We start from the raw sequence: 22,828 nt of genomic DNA on the forward strand, positions 1-22,828 counted from the left end.
TGGCAAACAAACCCCTCTTTTATTACCTGAATTTGAATGACTATGAATGAACTTTTTGAGAGCAAACAGCATAAAATAATAACAAGTATAAAAGAAAGTAATCTAATTTAATATGAGATGCCAACTGCACATATGTAGTGCTACAATGCTGGTAATCAACTAGTGTTTGGGTACAAGCATATTCTTTGTTCTCTAATTCAATTGACTCCCATCCCCTTGACCTTTTCTTCCCAGTATGGTACTGTCCTTTGAAGAAAATGTTTTTTAGTGTCTTGTTGGGCTGATGTATTGCATGAAGACACAACTACTGTACAATTATGGTTTAAATTTTAAACCCCCCAAATCTGTGTGTCTCAGTATAACACAGTGTGTCTAGGACAGGTGGGCAGTAAGATAACCTCGTACAGAAAATTCCAAACAACATGAGTGATATTCACTAACAACTTTATGTACTATATTTCCAAAGGACAATGTCAGGTAACTTAGGTCTAAATTTAGCATTTAGAAACCAAAAATACCTAAAGCTAATAATAGTAAATTATCAGAAATGTTTTAAACAAAATAACTAATAGGAAGCAGATTAACTGAATGTAAGCATTTCCCTGCAAGGTCTGCAAACCAAACAATGGAGCACTATATTAGTACAAGAAAAACAGAAAGGGGAACAGATTAAGTTTGGTTTTGTTGTCCACATTGAGAGAGATATATAAATAGGTAACAAACACCAAATATGATGAAAAAGGAAATTCAGGTTTTCAGTTTTAATATTTGTAGGTGTTGGCAGTAGCACGTTCACCCTTTTGACATGAGTGAGTGGCCAATGTTTGGGGTCTTGTGGTTTGTTACCATTAGGAGAAGCAATTCATGGAGAAGTCAGGTATTTCTTTGATGCAATCCTGTTTATTTACAAAGAATGTACAAAGTCCTGTTTCCCTCAACACAGTACGGCTCAAACAACAGGAGGTAATTTCTTTGTTCACAGTTGCAAGTCTCTTTCCAGTCAGCACTCTGCCCCCCAAATCCTCTCTCCTGGTTTTCTCATAGTGTCACATTGCAAGTGCTTCTCTTGCTATCTCCTTGGTTTTCTTGTGCCATCTATGTCTTCTTCTGACTGCCTCTGGCTGCTTCCCAGTCACAGATACACAGAAGCACCCTGTGTTTGCAATCAGCCCCCTGAGAAAGCCTTCTACCCACAAAACTCAGCTTCTGTGCTTTGGGCAGTGGCTCCCATTATTTCAGCTATTTTACTTTATAAAGGAGCTGAATTGCTTCTTAACTTTATTGGAATGAAGGGTGGCTATCATGCCCACCAGCATCAAGAAGTCTGTGATTGCTTACAGATCAAAGATATACCTGTGGAAGCTAACACCACCTTTAGCATAACATTATTATTTATTTTAACCTGACAATGACCTTTCAATGAATCATAGTCTTCCATAATTTCAAATACTGGTTTTCAGCTCAATAATACATTAATTTTTTTTAAAAATGAGCCATGCCGACGAAAATAAAAAGTATGTGTCTGCTCTTTAGACTCCTCTAAATAATCTCAAAACACATCATTTGTTTTGAGAGGGTTCTTTATAGAAACCTAAGGCTTTTCCTGTCTTTGATGCAACTATTTCAGGTCTTTCTTCAGTATTAGCATTTACTTATCAATACACAAAACAACATTCCATTTTAAGTTTTAACTAACAAAGGACAATGAAAAACAAAGATGATAAAAATCACAATCTGACTCACACAATCCTAAGAGTCTATTGAGAATGAGGGCTCTGCAAGGGATACAATAGACATCAGCATTTTTTATGCTATGATAATGACAAATCTGAGCATGTGATTTTGGGTAAAGATTTTGAAGCCTCGAGATATTTGTGCCTACTGCCAGTTCAGAGGCCTCAAAATTCTACGTATAAAACTGAAGACAGTCATGTATTTCTCTGAACTGTGTGAGTTTTGGTTAAACTGAAATTTTAGTCTAATATGTAAACCCTGCAAAATGACACACTAAACTCCATGGTGAATTTGTAAACTGAACAACTATATGTAGCCTTGGATGCTAGCCTGGAAATATCTATCTCTACAGAGGTGTATTTTGTCAATGTAAAACACAGGGAAGCCTTGATTACTCTTCAAGACTAATCAATTGAGCAATTAAAAATGATACCATCAGTTATCCCTGCCAACCCACACAGTACTGTTTATCAAGGTATCAGTGTACTGTGTGTATACTCATATACCAAATGGCACATACAGTTTTAGTGACAGAGTAATAAAGGTGCACTCTTATTTTCCATGACTTTTACAAACTCTAAAGCAATCATAAAATGACAGAGTTAGTGCTCACAGTAAAAGCTAAGTGTGAGCAAACAACAACTACTTAAAATTATAATCCATATTCTTGTGCCTGTGCCTGTTCCAATTTAAGCCAGTGGGGAATTTGCCACTGACTTCCATGGAAGGAAGTTTGGGTCCATCAACAGACTTCTCATCTGGTAAGTAATAGTATATGAAAAATTTCTCATTGGCACACAAAAATAATTTCTTTGGCATGTTAGCTAAATGTACTTTACATTTAGGGCTGAATCTTGCCACAGAAACGTGTATTTGCTTGTGATGAAAATAGCAACATTTTCTCTCTGAATTAATGTATTCATTTCACTCAAAAACACCAGTTTTTGAATGCAAGAATACATAAAGTAATGTCATACAGTTCAACAGGTAACAGCCTTATTGCTAAGCAGACAAAGAGAAATTAATCTACTCTTGCTTCAGATAGCCAGCTCCTAGGAGTACCAGTTTAATCAAACAACCAAATGAAAATTCATGCGTTTTGATAGCATAGTTTGGGTGTGTGATGAGCAGTAACTTTCTTTGCTCTTGCTCCTTATGTAAAAGGTTGATGATCAGCAAGATGGATAAAAGTCAGATTCAGATGCCCCTCCTTATATTGAGTAGTACCTTTCTCCACAAGTAATGCCACTGCTTGTGGTGTCAACTGCTACTCAGTGTAAGTATGGGTTATCAGAATTTGGTCTAAAGAAAAAGGCCCCGCCTTTACTGCCTGATTCTGATTTTAAAACAAACACCAAAATCTTCTGTAGTCAGAAGTATGGTATTATACATTCCTTTCTCTTCAACGTGACTGATACTTTGCAAAAGATGTACATTTCCTCATGTACTTTGTCCACAATTTTGTGCTACAGTTGTTTTCTTTCAATCATAAGATAGAAAATTAAAGAGCAACAGCAGTGCAGCAGACATTAAAACACTGTGATTTTAATTAAAAACACTGTAACCATGTAAAACTAGAGAGAGATGAAATATGACAGCTTCTGTTCAATCCAAAAATAAATTATAGTGCTTAAAAGCATTCATTCCTTCTTTTAAAACATAAGTGAATCTAAAGAGATTTATTAAAAGGAGTTATTCCTCTCTCTCCCCATTACCCAGTCCCAACACAGTGAATTGAATTTATGTCTGTTTATCAGATAAATAGATTACAGATAGTAACAAAGAAAAGCCATGTCACATGGTTACTGGAAACAGTTTATCCAATGTTGGGGCTGAAGCTTACAACGTTTTTTATAGCAGTTCCAGAAACGAGGATTTGCAGGACTTGGGTCTGTTACTTAGGCCTGGTCTACACTAGCAAATTAGGTCAGTATAATTAGATTGCTCAGGGGTGTGAAAAATCCACACCCCTGAGTGATTCAGTTAAACTGACCAAGCTTCCTGCATAGACAGCACTAGGTCAACGGGAGAATTCTCCAGTTGACCTAGCTAGCACCTCTCGGGGAGGTAGAGTATCTACATTGATGGTAGAACCACTCCTGTTAGCATAGGTATCATTGTCACTGAAGCATTACAGTGGTGCGGCTGCAGTGTTTTAAGCGTAAACAAGCCCTTACCTTTCCCCTCTTTCTTTGTTTGTTTTGTCTATTTTTCAGTTGGACATATTTTTGATTTGGAGGCTTTCACCTCGAATGCAAAACCAGATGAGATAAAGTATCTCTTTTTTAGACCAACCCCTGCCCTCCGCCCCGCTAAACTGCCACCAAAACCAAAAACCCACAAACAAACATACTTCAGGTGATGTTGTTGGCAGAGTTCTTGTACCCATGTTGGTCTCAGGATATTAGCGAGACAAGGTGGATGAGGTAATATCTTTTATTGGCTCAACTTCTGTTGGTAAAAGAGTCCAACTTTTGAGCTACACAGACCTGAAGAAGTGCTCTGTGTAAGCTCAAAAGTTGATGTCTTTCACCAACAGAAGTTGGTCCAATAAAAAAATACGATCTCACCCACCTTGTCTCTTTAAAACGATGTTGGCCATCATTTAGTTCTAACTCCCTGGTATGCACAAACAGCATTTAGTGCAGTGCTTGTAAAGATGTAACTGTATAACCCCATTTAGCTTTTCTGGTCTTCAGGCTTTGGGAGCCTTGATAGTGTGTGACTGTGCGAACACACCCACAAAGGAACAACAAATAACTACACTCCCACATAATGGGACTACAACAAAGGCTCACCTTGTGCTACTACACTAGTGAATTAGCTGTAAATCAGCCTCTCTATACAATTTACCTCCTGATGTATTGCACAGATTGTTTTTTAGAAGATTCTTTAATACTTTATTTCAGGGGTTCTCTAGCTTCATGGCACTGCAACCTCCTTCTGACAACAAAAATTACTACAGGTCCAAGAGTGGGGACTGAAGCCTGAACCCGTTGGAGACCGGCTGCCCTGGCGGTAGTGGGGAGCGGGGAGAGGGGGTGGAGGGCAAAGCCAAAGCCCAAGGATTCAGTCCTAGGTGGGGGGCCTGTAACCCGAGCCCTGCCACCCAGGGTTGAAGCCTGAGGGCTTCCGCTTTGGGCCTCGGGCAGTGGGGCGCAGGTTTTGGCCCCAGGCCTCACAAGTCTAATGCCAGCCCCGGGGACCCCATTAAAATGGGATTGCAATCCACTTTGGTGTCCTGACCTACAGTTTGAGAATCGTTGCTTTATTTCATGTTCCAACCATATGTATTCCCACCCGGTTTGATGGGGAGGTGCCTCAAGAGGTTTATTACAGAGTTGTGGGTTCAGTTAGAATCTTTTAACCTCTTCTAGTTTAATGAATCTCTCATTCCATGAAGGAATTACTTTAATATTTTCCTAAAAAGTCCGGATGAGATCTTATATAAAGCGTTCAGCAGAATTGCTCTGTGAGATAATGAATCAATGTTGGCTCAGCAGACACAGGGATCAGTTGCGTGTGTGTTCATAAAAAAAACCAGACAAAAAGCATGAGACATCAATGCCAATATTATTTGAAAATGCAATGAAACTAGCAAGTTAGAAAAAAAGAACATACAATTTCAGACACATTATATCAACTGCACTCCTGGGGGCATGACCTACCCGACTGTTATTTCCAGGCAGATCTCTTTAGAAATCTCAAATTAATTTGCAAGATACAGAATAATAAGGGAATAAATAGGTAATTATTTTTTCTGTCTTTTCTCAGCACACTTAGTTTCAGCTCTCCAATTTCTAAAATCACATTTTATTCTTTCTGAGGAAAAGGACTTCCTTTACTATCTCTGATGCTCATGCAAATGAACAGTAGCTTCTATTACCACTATTATTAAGTCAAATTATACTGCCATTAAAATGACTCTACAATATCATGCTATTTTGAAAGGGAATAATTAATATTATAGTGGAAGAAACAGCATTCAGATCTCCCCCTTCCCACTTCATCAGGGATATCTTTGTCAAAATCCATAATGTCAACCAGATCCCAGATTCACAATGTAAAATGTAGAGGGAAAAAAATGATCTCAGTTTTTATTAAAGGAAAATAAAATATCTCCTCCCCGGAGTTTCTTGAGCTGTTTCACTATAGGTAAAACATAAACAAATATTAAAACACCTTACATGATAGCAAGAACATGGCTGCAGATGCTGGGGGATTTCACTATACTGCACTGTTTCAAATTATTTCATTTTCTATTTTAAGATCAGTAACAGAAGAGATGGAGAGGGAGGTCAGGTAGGTCTCACCCATTCTACTGACAGAGTTAAAGCATTTAGATTTAAGCTTACCTTCTATACATTATTATTCATATAAAATATATCACCAGCAGAAAAATCTTATGAGGTCAGAGTAATATCCCTCTTCTAAGCATGTGAGGGCACAGGCAGCATAATGCTTAGACACTAATTACACAATTGTGCTTCCCAGTATTCAAACACAGGCAAATTATGAAGGATGCGTAGCGGCAATTTAAAATAGTTATTAATGTGAGAAAGTATTGGGGTCATTAACTGAAAAACAAATGAGATGCAATAAACAAAGAGCTAAGACAATTCTTGAAAAAAGATGGCTGAACCTGGCTGAGATTCTTAGGAAAAATAGTAGAGAAGGAAGGAATAGAATAAAATAATCTCATTCAAGCTGCTTTTAGTGCAGCAGCAAAATAATAAAGTCAGGGGGTTAAAAATTTGTTCCACCAATGATGGTTTTCATGAAGAGAGGAGGGTAATTTTCTCTATTTAATAAGCATGCATACATACAATATTTAATAAAACAACACTTCTCTAATCCCCCACCATATTCGCAGCATTTCCATAGCATCCTGACCTTGACTCCAATCACATCCAATTTGACTGCACATCAAAGAACAATGGCTACTACAAGACCCTCTTTAATGTTACCCAGCACTACTCCTTCTATCTGCTGAAAAGCTTCTTTCTTTTCTCTGACTCAGAGCTGCCAAACTGCAATGAGGCTGTTCTTTACAAATCAATAAACAGGAAGATCTGATCTACTGTACTTCCAATAGCAACTGAATTCAGTCACTCCCTGTTCTTTGCATATCAGAAGATAAGGATGGGTTTAAATAAGCACACTTTGTGCTACTTAAGGAAGGACAGAGAAAAGGGGGATTGATGCCTTTTGTTTCTGAAATGCTGATATGTGGAGTTAAATTCTGAAGAAGAGCCCTGTCTAGCTTAAAAGCCTGTATTTTTCATCAATAGAAATTGGTCCAACAAAAGATATTACCTCACTCACCTTGTCTGTCTTGACAGGTACTCATGAGGGCATGTCTACACTAGAAAGCTAAGTCAATGTAACCTGCCTTACGTTACCTAACCACGTAAGCATGCAAACTAGTGTTCCTACCACCACAGGCGTGGACTTTCAGCTTTCCCTAGGGGTGCTTGCTCCACACCTGCTCTGCCCTGAGGCCCTGCCCCCCACTCTTTCTCTTCCCCCAAGGTTCCACCCTCACCCTGCCTTTTCCTGACCCCGCTCTGCCCCCGCTTCTCCCTCTCCCTCCTAGTACCTCCCGCCCGTTGCTGAACAGCTGATCGGCAGTGGGTGGGAGGTGCTGTGGGGAGGGGAAGGAGCTGATCAGTGGGTCCTGCTAAACAGCTGATCGGTGGGTGGCTGTTGGGTGCTGAGCACCCACTATTTTTTTTTCTGTGGGTGCTCCAGCCCCAGAGCACCCACAGAGTTGGCACCTATGCCTGCTGCTGCTGTAACTTGCCCACTAGGCTGATCTAGTAAATCCACCTCGACGAGAGGTGTAAGGCTTAGTTTGACATAGTTTGGGCAAGGCAGTATATAGATAATGTGTTACTTCCATCATGTGTTGGCTGTCAGGGTGGCTGACAGCTGGAGTAATGAAATTGACAAGAATGTCAATTTCACTGCTGGTATGGTCCCTGGTTTGAAATTGAACCATGGGGGTGGGAGGTGTGAGCCCCAGCAGTGCTCACAGCTGGAGCCTTGCTGCCCAATGCTGAGAACCTGGGCTGTGGGCTCCCTGCAGAGCTCCAAGCAGGAGTCTGGCTCCTGCCCGGGCTCTCTGCTCCCTGCTCCACGTGGAGCTCCTGACTGCCGCCAGAGCTTTCAGCTCCCTGTTCCACTTGTAGCACCCTACTGTGGGGAGCCCGGGCGGCAGCTGGGCTGCAACTGGGCTCCAGCTGGGAGCTCTGCAGGAGTGAGGAGCTGATTGAGCTCCCAGGGGAGCTCAGCGCTGAGCTGAGAGCCTGAGCTCTCGACCTCCCGCCCCCCGCACACTCTGCCCCTCTTAAGTTGGTGAAAACACTTGTGGTGAGGACGCGCTGCACCGAGAGAAGGAGGGTAGTGTGGACAAGAAAAAAAGCAGTAATTATTGGGGTGGTTGTAAGTCAACATAACATAGTTCAACTTTATTGTGAAGTTCTGGGCTTGACAAGCAGTTTATTGGTGGAAAGATCTGTACCGTGACACATTTTTGGGATATAGTTAACTATTTCTCTGTGTGTGTGTGTGTGTGTGTGTGTATTATTATTATTTTTTTTTTACATATTCTTGATTGGGGTGGGGGAAATGAGGATAGTGAAGATAAATTGTTAATATTGCTCTAATGTGTTTTTTGATGATAGAAAGATTTAATTTAAATCCCAAAATGTCTGGGTTATGATAGCACGGTATTCTTAGGCAGATGATAATCTCAGTGACTTTATGCAATTCCTTCTTTCTGTAAAAAAAGAAATCCTAAAATCCACTAGGAAACTGTCTTGTACCTAGACTACATTTATTAATCCTCAATTGAAACAAGGGAAATAAAATGTAATAAAAATTCAGGAAACATTATTCAGTCCTGGGCATAGAGCCTTAGAAAACAGTGAAACACCACCTGGACTTAGTATGTCTACTGTGAAAAAAATCAGCCATTGCTTCTTTGGCTTTTGTTTTATAATCCTAACATAGATCAGTGAACTTCAGTTCACTTCAGTTCAGTTCAGATCACTGTGGGTGTCTGTAAAGAAAGAGAGAAGCTCTTGTGATTTAAATAAGAGGAACATTCAAATTTAGAGAAAATATAAAAATCTGTAAACCTAGTGGCATCTTCTAAACCTGACATAATATAGTCATAATGTACCCCACACTGGCATGCCTGGTGATTTTGGGCCAGGACTGAGAATTTTTGGGGGAGGTCATAAAATCGTGGAGCAACGAACCTATGAAGGGTTCAAGGAGGGCCCCTCAAGCCACAAAAACACAAAGCTAGCAGGGGTCAGAGAGAAGGAGGCTCAGGATGAAGGGACCTCCCAACAGGAACAATGTCACCCCATCCCCCCGAACAGGGGAAACAGAAGACCTCACCCTATCCTGTTTTGGACCTACTAATGTCAGACATAGATTTTATAAGTGAACAAAGAGATGACCTGACATTGTGAGGGGCATAAAAGCAACTCACCAACATAAATAGTAAGTGGTAGACCTGCAATTGGTGAAGTCGTGGCCCCACTTTGAACTCAGGGAAGAGAAAACTATGCCAGGTGGCAAAAGATTCCCAAACCAGGGTAGTATGAGTACCATTTCTAGTCTCAAAGAAATTTCACTGGGAGTCTTACAGATGGCATATGCGGTGCTCTGTTGAGGACATTAGGGCAAGAGAAAACCCTTGAAAAGGTAACCATCAGATTTTGCTGGCCAGGAGGTTAAGTTCAAGGACTACCGTGCTTTGTGCCCAAAGTGCCAATAGGCAGGACCTAAAAGGACCCCAAAGGCTCTCCTAGTCTCCCCGCTTCCTAGAATATTTGGAGTATTCGGCTGCTCCCCAAGTCTATTAGGACTGACACTTCTCCCCCCTTGATCCACACACAGACTAACATCTAGGCCAGGCTTTTTTTTGTAGTCTAGGTGTCCGCCACTCACGCCTGCTTGTAAGAACAATCCATGAAGGGGCTATTGTGGCAGAAATGACCACGTTGCCAGCACAAAAGACAAGTCCCAGTTGAGGGGGTGTCCCCCTACCCCTTCTGGGGGAGGTTGGGCACTTGTGGGGACTCTTTCCTTGAGATTGGTCTTCCCTTCTGCCCTTTCATCCCTTTGGAACCAGGGTTCCAGGGAGCCAGGCTTGGCATTCGATCACCTCCTGATGGCCCCCCTCAGTGGGCCTGTAGGACCTCAGTGACTGCTCCTCTAGCAAAAACATCTTTTGTCTTGGGTGTCCTGCCATTGGGCCTGTGGCTGTTAAATAATTTTCTGTCAACTAGATTGCCTCAGCAGAGTCTCGGCCAAGGTTGTAGCATCCACTTTCACCCACACATCTGGGAGAACCTGCATAAATTGTTCCAGCAACACTTATTTGGTCACCTTCTCCCCTGTCTATTTATCAGGCTGGAGCCACCTCCAACAGTGTTCCTTAAATCTCCAGGTCACTGCATGATGTTGGGACCCCATCTTTCCCAACAGAAGTGCTATTGGTGGGTTTCTGCCATGATACTTCACCTTAGCATAATCTTGGGCTTCTGTGGTATCAACGTACTTATATGCAGCTTGTGTAGGTCCAGTAAGATGTGGCACCAACAAGACAGCCCAGTACTCAGATGGCCAACAAGCTGCTGTGGTGGCCCTCTGAAAGTGAGCAGGAAAGCTTTGGGGTCATCTCCATGCTCCATTTTCGTGAGTTTCACTGGGAGTTATGTAACATTGATAAGGCTCAGGATCCCAGCCGTCATGTTTTCATTTGGTTCTTGGGGTTGTAAAATGGCTGCCACCTGTTTAACCAAGCATTGTTGCTGTTTCTGCTGTTGTGTCGCCAACTCCCAAATGAGCTGCTGTTGCCGCGCTGCTTGCTGTTGTTGTTGGGCAGCTATTTGCTGGAACATCTGGTTCTGCTGCTGCTGTTGGGCTGCCTGTTGTTGCTGGATGTCTATCAGCCATTTCGACAATTTCCCATGGTTGTTGTTGTTCCTCCTCCTCGGTGACTGCCCACATTCTCCACCAAATTGTGATTGTTGGCACTTCATGGAAGAGTATTCTAGTGTTTAAGGGGGTCAGTTCCTATTAAATGCAAAGTGACGTTTGTATGGGAGCAGGGGCACTCCCACTTCCATTGTGCTCTGTCCAGGCCCCTGTGAGGATTACCAAAAGCCAGGCACTCAGGCTGCCCCTCCTTGGCCACTTCCTACCCTCGCTCTAGAGTCCAAGCTTTGCAGTCTGCAGCAGAGTTACTGAAGAAAAGTTATTTTCTTTAGTCTTTCTCGGCTTTAGCAGATAGGCTCCTCTTTTCCCAGAGGAGCTGTTGCAGCATCCCTTCTCAGGAGCTCCCAGACGATAGCCTTTTTCCTGGCCTTGTCATCCCTTCTGAGCTGTCTGGCTTCCTTTTAAGCTCCACCTCCATCTGAAGAATGCTCTACAGGTGTGGCTGGGTGGGATCATCTGGGCTAAGAGTTGTTCTTTAAGCCCGTCAGTCCTAGTGTGGTACATTTTCAGGATTCTTGTCTTTTGGGGTGAATTTCAGTGGTCCATGTTGCCTAGATTTTTCATTTGTAGCCACTACTAGTGATGAACCTGGAACAGGGCAACTATAAAAATACCAAAGCCTTTCAGAGGGACTTGGTATCTGGTGTCTGCTGGCAGAGATGGAGGCTGGGGACTGCCAAAGATCCAGGATACCCTCATTAATACTAAAAAAGCTGAGAATCTGGATGTAAAATGATAAACAGTTTGTGTGAATTTCTTGAACAACTTTTAAGGTGTTGGCCATCGCCTTGTGCCTAACCTGAGATTCTGTAGCCTGATTTGCAGAAGTGCTGGGCATTCACAGCTTGTCAGCTTTCTAAAGAGCTATAAATACTGGATATTGGGCGTGATCCTTTCATCTCTAGTCTGCTGACATTTGAACAGGGAAAGTTTAAACCATGAGATTGAGAGCTTCCAAATAGTTATTTGGAATTCCCTGGAAAATGCCTGGAAAGACTTTGCTACTGAACTGAGTCTGTGGTCTTCTTGGCCAGTTTGATCAGAATCTGCTGTACTGACTACTTGGCCAGAGACGGTGCAGCACACAGAGAGAAGAACACACATGCCAACAACTGACAACAGGTTCCACTTGAAATCCACAAATTATTTTCTGTAACAGTAGATATTCCTGACATTATTCTAATTTGTATTATTCATTAGGATTTGCCTGACTCCAGAATGATTTGAGTTATATCGCTCCCTATCTTTTTCCTACTGTGGCTCTAGTGGATTTTATATAGTTAGTTTTCTGCAGGTGGCTGATTATGGAATTGTTGCTGTTATTCTTTTAATTGTATTTAAGGATCAACATAGCCTATTTTTGGGTAGCTGGGTGCCATATGTTATGGGCACTATTTCAAAACAAGTTATTTTGGGCCATTTGTGTGTTATGTTCAAAAATGTATTTCTTAAGTGGTGCACACTGTTTTGAAGACATGCCATTCATCTTTGTAGAGAAATAGGGGGAAAATATACTGTTCACATCTTTGGGAAAACAAAACAAAAACAAATGTCCAGGCACAAAAGCAGACTTTTCTCTTTTGTAGGTAGCTTTTCTTGTGCCTAATTCCCGAATGATCAAGGATCTAGGGGAAATGTGGTAGGAATGGCTGGAACAGGGTGTGAAAGCCATGATTGGAAAAGAAAGGGCTCTGGTGGTTAGATTTGCGATTGAAGTTGTTGCAAGTAATGTCTATAAAGGGTAAAAGGTGGACCCAGTCATTCTGGTGGTAATTAGTAAATCAGGTACTGCTCCAAATTTTGATTCACCTATTCCAACAGTCTGTCCATTTGCGGGTGATATGTTGTGGAAAGGAGCAGGTCAGCATCTAAGAGGCAGAATAACTCTTTCCAGAAATGGAAAATGAACTGCATTCCATGGTCAGATGTGATGTTGGAGCGTAATCCATGAATCATGATGAAGTGATCAAAGAACAAACATCACTTCCACAGTTGAGATCTTCCAACAGGGCACAAAATGGGGCATCTTAGACAGCAAATCCATGACTGCTAGTATGGCTGAGTGGCCCTGGGAACTGGGCAGGTCTATAATGAATTCCATAGAGATGGACTCCCAGGGGTGGGAAGGAGTAGGTAGTGGGACCAAGGCATCCAAGGCATCCAGAGGTTTAATGTGAGGGACCTTCATCCAGCAACATACCTTGCAAAAGTCGGTGGAGGACCTAAAGGCCACCAGAAATGCCACAAAATCAGTTTTATACTTTCTTCCTGCCCAAAGTGTCTGGTAAGTCATAGCACAGTTGGAGGATTGTGAGGTGAGGCAGATCATCTAGGACACAAACAGCCTCTGAACAAGAGTACCCCATTTTTAACGGAGAAGTTTGGGCTGCAGTCAGCACTGAGTGACATCTGTTTTACTGCAAAAATGTCATTAGGTAGCAATTATCTCACAAGAACTACAAGGTCAGTATTCACAAGCACACTAGCAAAGGGGTGGGGCTTAAAGACAGTGGAGGGTGCTGAAGGTCCTTCCCTTTGTGGGAGAGTGCATCTGGCTTGCAATTGCAGATACTGTAAATTCAAAGTGTGAGTGTCTATCAGATCTGGCATTAATTAAGGGCCTTCACAGATCACAGGTACTCCTACTTCTTGTGGCTGGTGAACACTTGAAAGGGGAAGCACATGTTCCAGATGATGTTTCCATTCCTCAAAAGTAGCCTTGATGGCCAGCAGCTCCTTGTCATAGATTGCACAGTTCTGTTCTGTGGGTGTTTGTCTTCCTGAAGTAGAATGTGCAGGGGTGGAGAACACGAGGTGACCCCCTTCTGTTGTGACAGTGTAGACCTGATTGCATAATCAAATGTGTCACCCTTGATGGATCAGTCTGGGTATATTAACATGGGTGCTTTGGTCAAGGCCTTCCATTGTTCAAAAGCCAGTTGTGCCTCCAGTGTTCAGACATAGGCAGAGTTCTTTCGGAGGAGATGGGTAATAGGGGATACCACTCTGGAAAATCCTCTGATAAATCACCAGCAGAAATTAGCAAATCACAGGAAGCAACAGATTTTTGGTGTGGCCCAATACACGATGGCAGCGACTTTCCGGGGGGTCCACAGTAATCCCATCAGGCAAGATGACATAACCCATGTAATCAATGGTGGTGGGGTCGAACTCACATTTTTCAGGTTTTGCTTATTAGCCATTTGGCTAGAGGCGTTCCAGTAGTTGTTGGACGTGGTGGTGGTGCAGAGTTGGGTTCTCGGAGAAGATGAAAATGTCATTCCAGTAGATTACAGACTGGTCTAGAATATCCCTGAAGATGTCATTCACAAAGTATTGGAATGTAGCTGGGGAGTTGGAGACACTGAAGAAGGGCATATTGAAGTATTCATAATGGCTGTATTAGGTGCGGAAAGTTGTCGTCCACTCATCATCCTTCAGGACGTGGACCAGATTGTTTGTGCCAAGCAAATTGAGTTAATTGAAAATTTTAGCTGCACTGACGTGTTCCAGAATTTCTTTGATCCAACAGGAGAGGGTATTTGTTTTTGATGGTAATACTGTTCATGGCCCGATAGTCAACGAAAAGGTACAGTCCCATCCTTCTTTTTGATGAACGAGATTGAGGATCCACCAGGGGATTTGTAGAGCTAGAAGTTCTTGGCCAGGTTTTCATCATGATATTGCCATGGGGCCTTGAGCTCAAGTTCCAATACAGGGTAAATATGCCCAAAGGCGATTTTAGCCCTGGCTGAAGATCTGTGGGGCAATGTGGTATTGGGGGAGGATATTGGCATTCTGTTTATCAAATACACTGGTAAGGTCACTATACTTTGCCAGAATTAGGGACCTAGTATCTCCTGATGCTGATGTGGTGCCAAACCTGAAGGATTGCTTCCTGAGGGTGGCCTCTGTTTCCATCATGCTAGGCCTGGTTAGACACTACAGCTGGAAAAACCCATAGTAAAATATATACCTTCTGTGTCATGAAAATTCTTGGGTCATGGAGGGAGAGCAGAGAAGGGCCAATATGACCAGGAAGTAGGGTGAGAGGATCAGATCCAATTGCAGTGTCTCATGGTGCTCCTGGATCTTGACTGAAAGAGGTGCTGTCTCATAGGAGATAGGCCTGGAGGACTGCATACTGCCATGGATCATCTCCACCCACTCCGGGGCAAGTGTGGTTAGCTGTATGGAGATGTGGTTAGCTTGGGTGAAGGCCATGTCCAAGAAGTTGCTAGATGCCCCAGAGTCAATCAATACAAGTGAGGAGCAGCTTACTTGGAGTATGACTGAGACCTAGAGACTGAGCTGGACCTGCAAGTGGGGCTACGAGGAGTCTACTGGTACAGGGGCACACATGGGTAGCAGAAAGGGTCTCTTTGGGGAACCCAATTTCCTTGTTACATCCAGCCATGACCTCTCTACCAGACTGGATGAGATTGTTTTCTGGCACCCACGCTGGCCTGAACTTGTGGGGGTACCCTGAAGCAAAATGGCCACACCTTCACAGTACAGAGACCATTTCAGCACCAGCATTCTCTCTCTCAGCCTTTGAGGTATCTTTGGGTGACATTGATTTGCATGGGCTGTGCTCTGGGACTTGGCAGAGTGCATGCTTGGGTGGCTTGTAGGTAGTACTAGGCTGGGGTCCAGCGTAAGCCCTCCTCTTCTTCAGGCATCACTCAAGCAGCTGGTTATTGATTCAGGTACAGAGTCCAATGTAGAATGACAACTCAGTGGGGGTTGACTTAGACCAGTTCAGCCTTTTTGGCTTCATTCAGCCCTCAATTAAGGTGGCATCTCTGCGTCATCTCAGTCCAGATGATGCTGGAGGCACATCATTAGGACTGTCACTGGCTCCTGGATTGGCTGCCACTGCAAACCTGAAGAGCGAGTGATGAGTCATCGCAGGCTCTGGCTGAAGGATTTTCTCGCATTAAGATTCCTTCAGTTCCAAAGAAACTGAGATCTGTATCTTTTATTATTCAAATGTAAAAGTGTTTGCTTATATATGTTCCAAGACTGATAGAGCTAACCTGCTACACTTTTTAGTTTGTATTTACATCTCATTCTATTATTCATATTCAAGCAAATTTTATGACCACATTCTGATTCCCTTACTCATGTCAGATAACAACTTACCCTACAGGAAGTCCCACTGATTTCAGTGACACTGTTCATGAAGTAAGCTATTGTTCCACATGAGTGAGAATATCTGAATCTGACACTCAGTAATGGGAAAAAGAACTCCAATGAGATCATTAAGTTTATATTCTCTGTCAAATACAAATAAAAAAGCAACTCGAAGGAAGGAACTACAATACATTAATCTCAAAAACCTTTCTTAAGTCCATTATTACTTTCCATGTGATTTAAGAAAAAAGTAGATAGCAGATGGGAAATCTACAGTGCTACATTTAGATCTCAGACAAATACAAGCACATCACATCTTAATGCAATTTACATTCCCACTGCCTGTTCTGAATGTAGTGTACATGGATCTCTGAGGAAGAGAAAAGTGCTATAGTGCCATATTGACCTCTAATTTTCTCAGGAACAGGTTCCATCCTCTGATATATTTCCTCATCTTACACAAGTTTTTATAAAAGCTGTCCAAGAAAAATCCTGCACCAATAGCTCCAACAGCCTTTTATCTGAAGCAGTTCCATGATACATCTCACCAGAATGTTAATATTATACTTTATGTTAATGCCACAACCGGGTGAATCCATACAGGTATATCATTCAGCCACATCCCCTTCAATTTAAGACAAACACAATATAATGTCAGATAAACCAACCTTAGGTCTCTTTATATATACACAATTGAGTAGACATTAAAAATGATGCATTACTACGGTAAAAAGCAAAGAAAGGAAAACAAATTTTTCCATTTCTTATACTTCTCTGTAAAAATACTTTCATGCAGCATGACTGCTATTATTCAGTTTTTAAATAGTATTGGCTCTTGTACTATTTAGTTTAGAAGTGATTCCCATAACATTTTAAAATTTCTGTTATGTCTCTATACCATATTTTGCTTACTGTTTTGAAAGTGGCTCCTATTACCATATATAATGCACATCCTCACACAAGTGCCCCCTGCTTCTTAACAACATCTCAGTATGCTATTATTTTGCTCCCATTAAACCAAAGAAACCCATTTTCAGTCATATTGAGGATGCCATTTGTTTCCGAAAGGTCAGCTAATACACTCATCTTTTGTGTAAAGGGAATGCATCTTTGATAACTTGGGGAATTGTAAATAGAATGTCATGCAAGAAAATGTTTTATTTTACGACAGTCCCAGAACGTAGGTATATAATTTCCTATATCAGTTGAGCATCTCAAGTAAAGATTATTTTCTTGTACATCTAGCTACATTCTTGTTATTTTACTAATCCATTGTCCCACTAGTTTCACTGCTCTCTGCTGGCCAGAATTGTGAACTCCTTACTCACACTGAGACTACCAGGAGTAACTGTAGTAGAGCCCCAATCTGGATCTGTATTTCAAAATCTCAGATTTCTAAAACAAAGAGCCACTTACTCAAATTTGTCTTTACTATACACTGCTTTTTGATCTTTTAATCTCAGAGTTTCCCCTTTTTGACCATCACCTTGACATACTTCCTACCTACCCACCTGAGACCATCAATCCATCAATTTTCAAAACTTTGCTGCCACCCACAGTCCCCTCCTCTCCATTCTCCCTCATGTACACTGTTGTTAAATCTCTCGACTCTGCTCCAACCTCAATTATTTTTGCTAATTATCTCTCATTGAAATGTTCATCTCACTAACCATCAACAGTATTTTCATGTGTACGCAGAGAAACATTTACTATTATTTTTAAATGTTTACTAACAGAAGTTAAACTACTACTTACTTCAGCCTGTGGTGCTATGATTGCTATGCTAAGCCAGAGGTGGATGAGGTGAGAGTAGGAGACTGGAGAGAAACATGGAGGCATGGAACACAGAGAAAAGGATGGGAACCATAAGGGCCATAGACCGGGGGGAACATGGAGGAGTGGTGTAAAGTCATGTTTCTCAAGGATTGTGGGAGCAGAACTCTGGGAAGACAGGAAGAAGGGATGATTGGAATGGAAGGCATAGAGAAGTGTGCAGAGGGCTTGGAGGAGGGAACAGGGAAATTTATGTGGGTGGAGTGTGCAAGTATGTTGGGTGATAATAAGTAATGAAGGATTTGATGGGTGTAGTGAAATGGATAGATCTGTTATCTCCTTCTCCAGACTTTCTAACTTCATTTTTCCCTCCCCTTTATAAATTGAAGAAATTATAAATTGCCGTTCAATTTTCATGAAATAAGCAACTATTTATACAGAACACATTTAACAAAAGGTATTTCTCTTTTGCCAATACATGTATATTGAGAACAGCTTATTCTGCTTTGGTATTAACTATACCAGGGGTTCTCAAACTGGGGGTCGGAACCCCTGAGGGAATCATGAGGTTATTACATGGGGGGTCGCGAGCAGTCAGCCTCTACTCCAAACCCCGCTTTGCCTCCAACATTTATAATGGTGTTAAATTAAAAACACTTGTTTATATATTTATAAGGGGAGTTGCACTCAGAGGCTTGCTGTGTGAAAGGGGTCACCAGTACAATAGTTTGAGAACCACTGAACTGTACCCAGTCACCTTAAATAATGTTCAAGATTTAGTCACAAGACTTTCCCAAATGCTGTCAGAAGCTACTCATTTCCTTTTCCCCCCGCACTGTCCAGGGTAAATTCCGCTTTGCATTTCACTGGAAGACATTGCATAGGGCTAGTTTTATTCTACTGGGTTGTATTCACGTCGTTGATTAATTGTTTCATCCATACTCATTCAGTTGGTAGCCTCAAGAATCTAAGCTTCTGTTTCATGCTAATCAAAAACCATTGGCTCAACCAAGTGCTAACACAACTCTAAAGGAGAAGCCTTGTTTCATGAGTTTAGTGATTGGGTACTTTTGTTCATTATTCTCATCCAATGATCCTCTTGAAAGGAGCCTCTCAAACTCAATTACTTTTGAGACCCAGCAGCTGCTCAAGCTTAAGAGCATCCCCACAATCAGTGCTTAATACCCCATGCTATTGGACATATACTACTGCAACTTCTGTTATACAAGACCATGTTTTGCTTGGGAGGAGACTTTGATATTATCATACATTTAACTGTGATTACCACATTGAAAGATCATAACTGTAGCCAAACAAAAATACAACAAATGGAAACAATTTCTTGTGGAATTGAGCCTACATTGATTCAAGTCAATGATATAAGGCGCATTAATTTAAATGGTACAGGATCAAGGCCTGTGAGAGTAGCTGTCTTCATCCTGATTTTCAGCTGGCTGGACTTCGTACAGTTTTGCTTGGCCATAAGGCAAACTTGCCGAACATAAGATCAAATCTGTCTCTTTCAACGTCCACTCAATCTGACTTCAATATTATATGAAGGTGCCTTCAAACACTGATATTTTAAATGGTAATTCTTTTTAAATAGGAATAAATGCTTTCTTAACTGTTTATATTGTCTCTCAGGTACTCCATTGCCCACAAATATTTACTACGAATAAAATAGTGATATTATAATAATATACGATACACCCAGTGAGGGCGTGTAGCAGGCCCTTTGTGGCCCCCTGGTCCTACTACACCCCACCCCAGAAAAGGAGCAGCAAAGGTGCGTCCTCCAGGCCTGCCTAGAGAGGTTGCACAGAAGCAGCCAATCGGAGCCCCGGAGGCTCAGAAAAAGGAAGCTGAAGTGGCTTTGCAGATCAGTTCCTGCCAGGGCAGGACATGGCTCTCCTCTCCTGCCAAAGGAGGGCAAGGGACAACCAGAGTTTGGTTCTGATTGCATTTGTTTAAGCTGGGAGAGAGAGAAGCTAACAATTTTAACCCTGAGTAAGGGTGAAAATAAAGGGGCTGAGAGGCAAGAGGCCCAGGGAAGTAGCAGCAATGAGTTGAACTGAGCAGTACATGGCTGCTGTTTAGGGTCCCTGAGTTGCAACCCAGAGTAATGGGTGTGCACAGGTTCCACCACCAGGTCGTTGGTAGTGTAAACCCTGAGAATGGGGGCAAGCCTTGATGGGAAGCTCAAGTGAAGGTTTGAATTTAAAAGGCCCCAAGCCAGGGCTGAAGATGTTGGGGAGATCAGACAAAGTTTTGTTGGACTCTTTGCTGCTCCAGATGGGTTTCATTTGGACTTTGTGATTTGGCTGGAGGGTCAAACCATGGAAGACCCACCTGCAGGGGGCACCAAGGGTGAAAAAGGACTGCAGTACCACACACAGCCACTAGAAGATGCCCAAGAGGTGAGTGGCCCATTACTCACACACTCAAATATATTGGGAATACATGATGGAGTGGTGTGGTAAAAAGGTTTTATTGGCATGAGTGGCCAAGGTGTAGGTTTTATTGTATGCACATCATTTGGACTGTCACTGTAAAAATATCAATAAAACCTTTATTGAACAACACACACTCACATTCTATGAATGCCATGTGCTACAGAAAAAAAACATTTCAGAAGGTTTACTTTTTTTATTGAAGGTATTCATATCCCTGTGCCTGTAAAGCCAGGTGTCTTATTTATTATGGTTTCAATCATACAGGGGTCAAGGCAGCCCGAAAACCTCTAAATATAACCTAACACTAGCTTTTCTACACCCCCAAATTTATCAACTTTAAACACTTGGCCCTTCCAAAAATAGAAGCAATTGACGGGTCATATTGAGAAACAGAAATGAAGCTCCCATTTGTATCCCTTTGGGAATGCACAATAACTGGCTGTAACATTTTTGTGCATAAAAAAAAACGGTTATTGGTTCAGGCCTGCGTACTGCCAGTCCTGGGCCTCAGGCCAGTGTAAACTTTAAGGAAGAAGGAAATATTTCTGTAGGCATAATGATTTAAAGAAAAAACAGATGGTTGAACTTTATCAGGGGCTTGGTGTGATAGAATAAGTATGGTGGGAAACTTATTAGCAGGTAGAGGCTGTTGGGGTGCATGACAAATGTATCTGGCACATAACTATCCTTTCTAAAATATTAAGAATCTAATAAACAACCTTTTAAATTTTTAAGCCCCAAATACCTGGACTCACACTGAGCATTGTATCGAACATTTACAATCTATACAAATGCCAAAGACAATTTTCCTCCTTCCGTCTACAGAAAACTGCATCTTATCACCTCTTTTTTACTTTCACAAATAAATTATTGCCAACTCTCCTTGATTAATTCTCTTTAGGTGTCTTACTTACACCATTTATCACTGGTTTCTGGAAGCAGAAAATTAGGAGAATTAAGTTAGAAATCACATTGAACTAAGATTAGAAGAGACCCCTTGAGAGTTAGACAGTAAGCGAGTGAGCGATCCTGAGATGAAATATGGCTAAAGGAGAGAGAGATGCAAGCAAATTGTTTTTATGAAATAAGAAGAAGTAACAGGAAAGCAAAGGCCAAATTTTCAGAGACATCTCAAGCCTTCCTCTTAATTTACACCTGCAAATAACTGCGTACTAAAACTAAGTAATAAGCTGGCAGGTAGTTAGTTTTCTTGGGGAAAAGGATGTGACCAATAGAAAATAAAATGGTTGATAGTACAGAATTACTCTAAAATAGAATGGGTTTAAGTCCACAATTGAATTTTATGAAATTATTTTAAAATTCTGTAGAAAGGAGAATTATGTACTTGAATCTACATGCACTGAAGTCAACAGCAAAGCTACCTTTGACTTCCATACCCCTTTTCTAAAATTCTACAGGATGGTTTAAAAATCCCATATATAAGGTTATAATTGCCTTCTAAATTCTGAGACTGTTGGATGAGGAAAATCCACAAATTCACTATTAGGGTATCTGTTTTCCCTAATATTTATTTCTGTTAGCAGTTGTATATGCAAAATTTGTTCTCAATAAAGTTCACAGAAAGGGAAAGTCATGAATATGTGTGACAATTGAAGTGTTCACATATGCCAGATGTGTTCACACAACCATCTTGAAAACTCTGTGTAGGATCATCTAGTCACGGAGGACAAACAATGCCATGCAATTTAGGAGAGTAATCACAACTGTCCAAACAACAAAGTACGGACAGTGACTACTCCGAGCAAGTCACAGCAAGTAGTTCCTGAGCAATCTAGAAGCTGGAATAAGCTTACATAAAATCTTTGTCAAATAATTTCAGACAATGAAAAAAAAATCAGTTGATTACTTGTGGATAATATGTGAACAGAAAACTGGGTTACATTTATTGTTTACTGCAATTAGTTTAACCAGCTGAATGTGAAACCCCAAAGGAATCTCCTGCAGTACGAAAGGAGCTGTGTGTAACTTGATTTATAAACTCATAAGAGGCTATACATTTGAAAATCGAAGCTTCAAATCATGTTGCTTCAAAGGGATATTTTAGTGGTATTTTACTAGATATGTTTTTGTTTTTACCTTGATTACTATTTCAGGAAGGGAAAAGTTTTATTAGGTGACATTTGTCTCTGAGATAGCTGTTTTGTCCATCTGTCTCAATCTTGTCTAAAACACCTATCACTGAATTATCTCAACACTTATTTTCAGAATTGTCTAGATAGGATTGTGGTTTTGTCATCTCAGTACAATATTATTAAATGTAAAAGACAATAAACATACACTGGCTATGTGGGGGGTTTTTTTTGGGGGGGGGGGTTAGGGAGAGTGGCCTGTGTGTGGCTCCATGTTTTTCTCTTCACTGTTCCGATGCCTCTCATTTTGTGTTCCCTTTTTGCTGTCTTTCATTAATGCAGTTTTATTCTATTTGCTTTTCTTTCTTGGTATATTCTGATTTGCCTATGCTATCTTCTTTAGTATTCTTTTCTAAGGGTTTTTTAGATCAATTTTCTTCCCTTTTGTCTCTTGTCATGGAGTGCTCTCCTCTCGTATCTTCCTCTATGTATTGCTGTCTCCAATTCTTTTTTCCCCCTGCCTCTCTAGGTCTTTTCACCTTTGAAACCCCTTAATGTTCCCACAAGTTTAGGGGAAAAAAACCACCCAGCCAGCCCGTGGATAGAAGCACTATATAGATTATT

At 41.3% G+C, this 22,828-nt stretch overlaps 1 protein-coding gene across 4 annotated transcripts in view; it reads right to left on the reverse strand.

Annotated features, from left to right (window-relative positions):
* DMD (dystrophin) overlaps positions 1–22,828 on the reverse strand; it is a gene marked incomplete at both ends in the record, with an annotated part of 1,846,964 nt that overhangs the window by 172,310 nt on the left and 1,651,826 nt on the right. The window lies entirely within an intron of this gene.

The sequence above is a fragment of the Lepidochelys olivacea genome, assembly GCF_965140295.1.
Source record: "Lepidochelys olivacea isolate rLepOli2 genome assembly, chromosome: 1".
In the NCBI taxonomy this organism is placed as follows: Eukaryota; Metazoa; Chordata; order Testudines; family Cheloniidae; genus Lepidochelys; species Lepidochelys olivacea.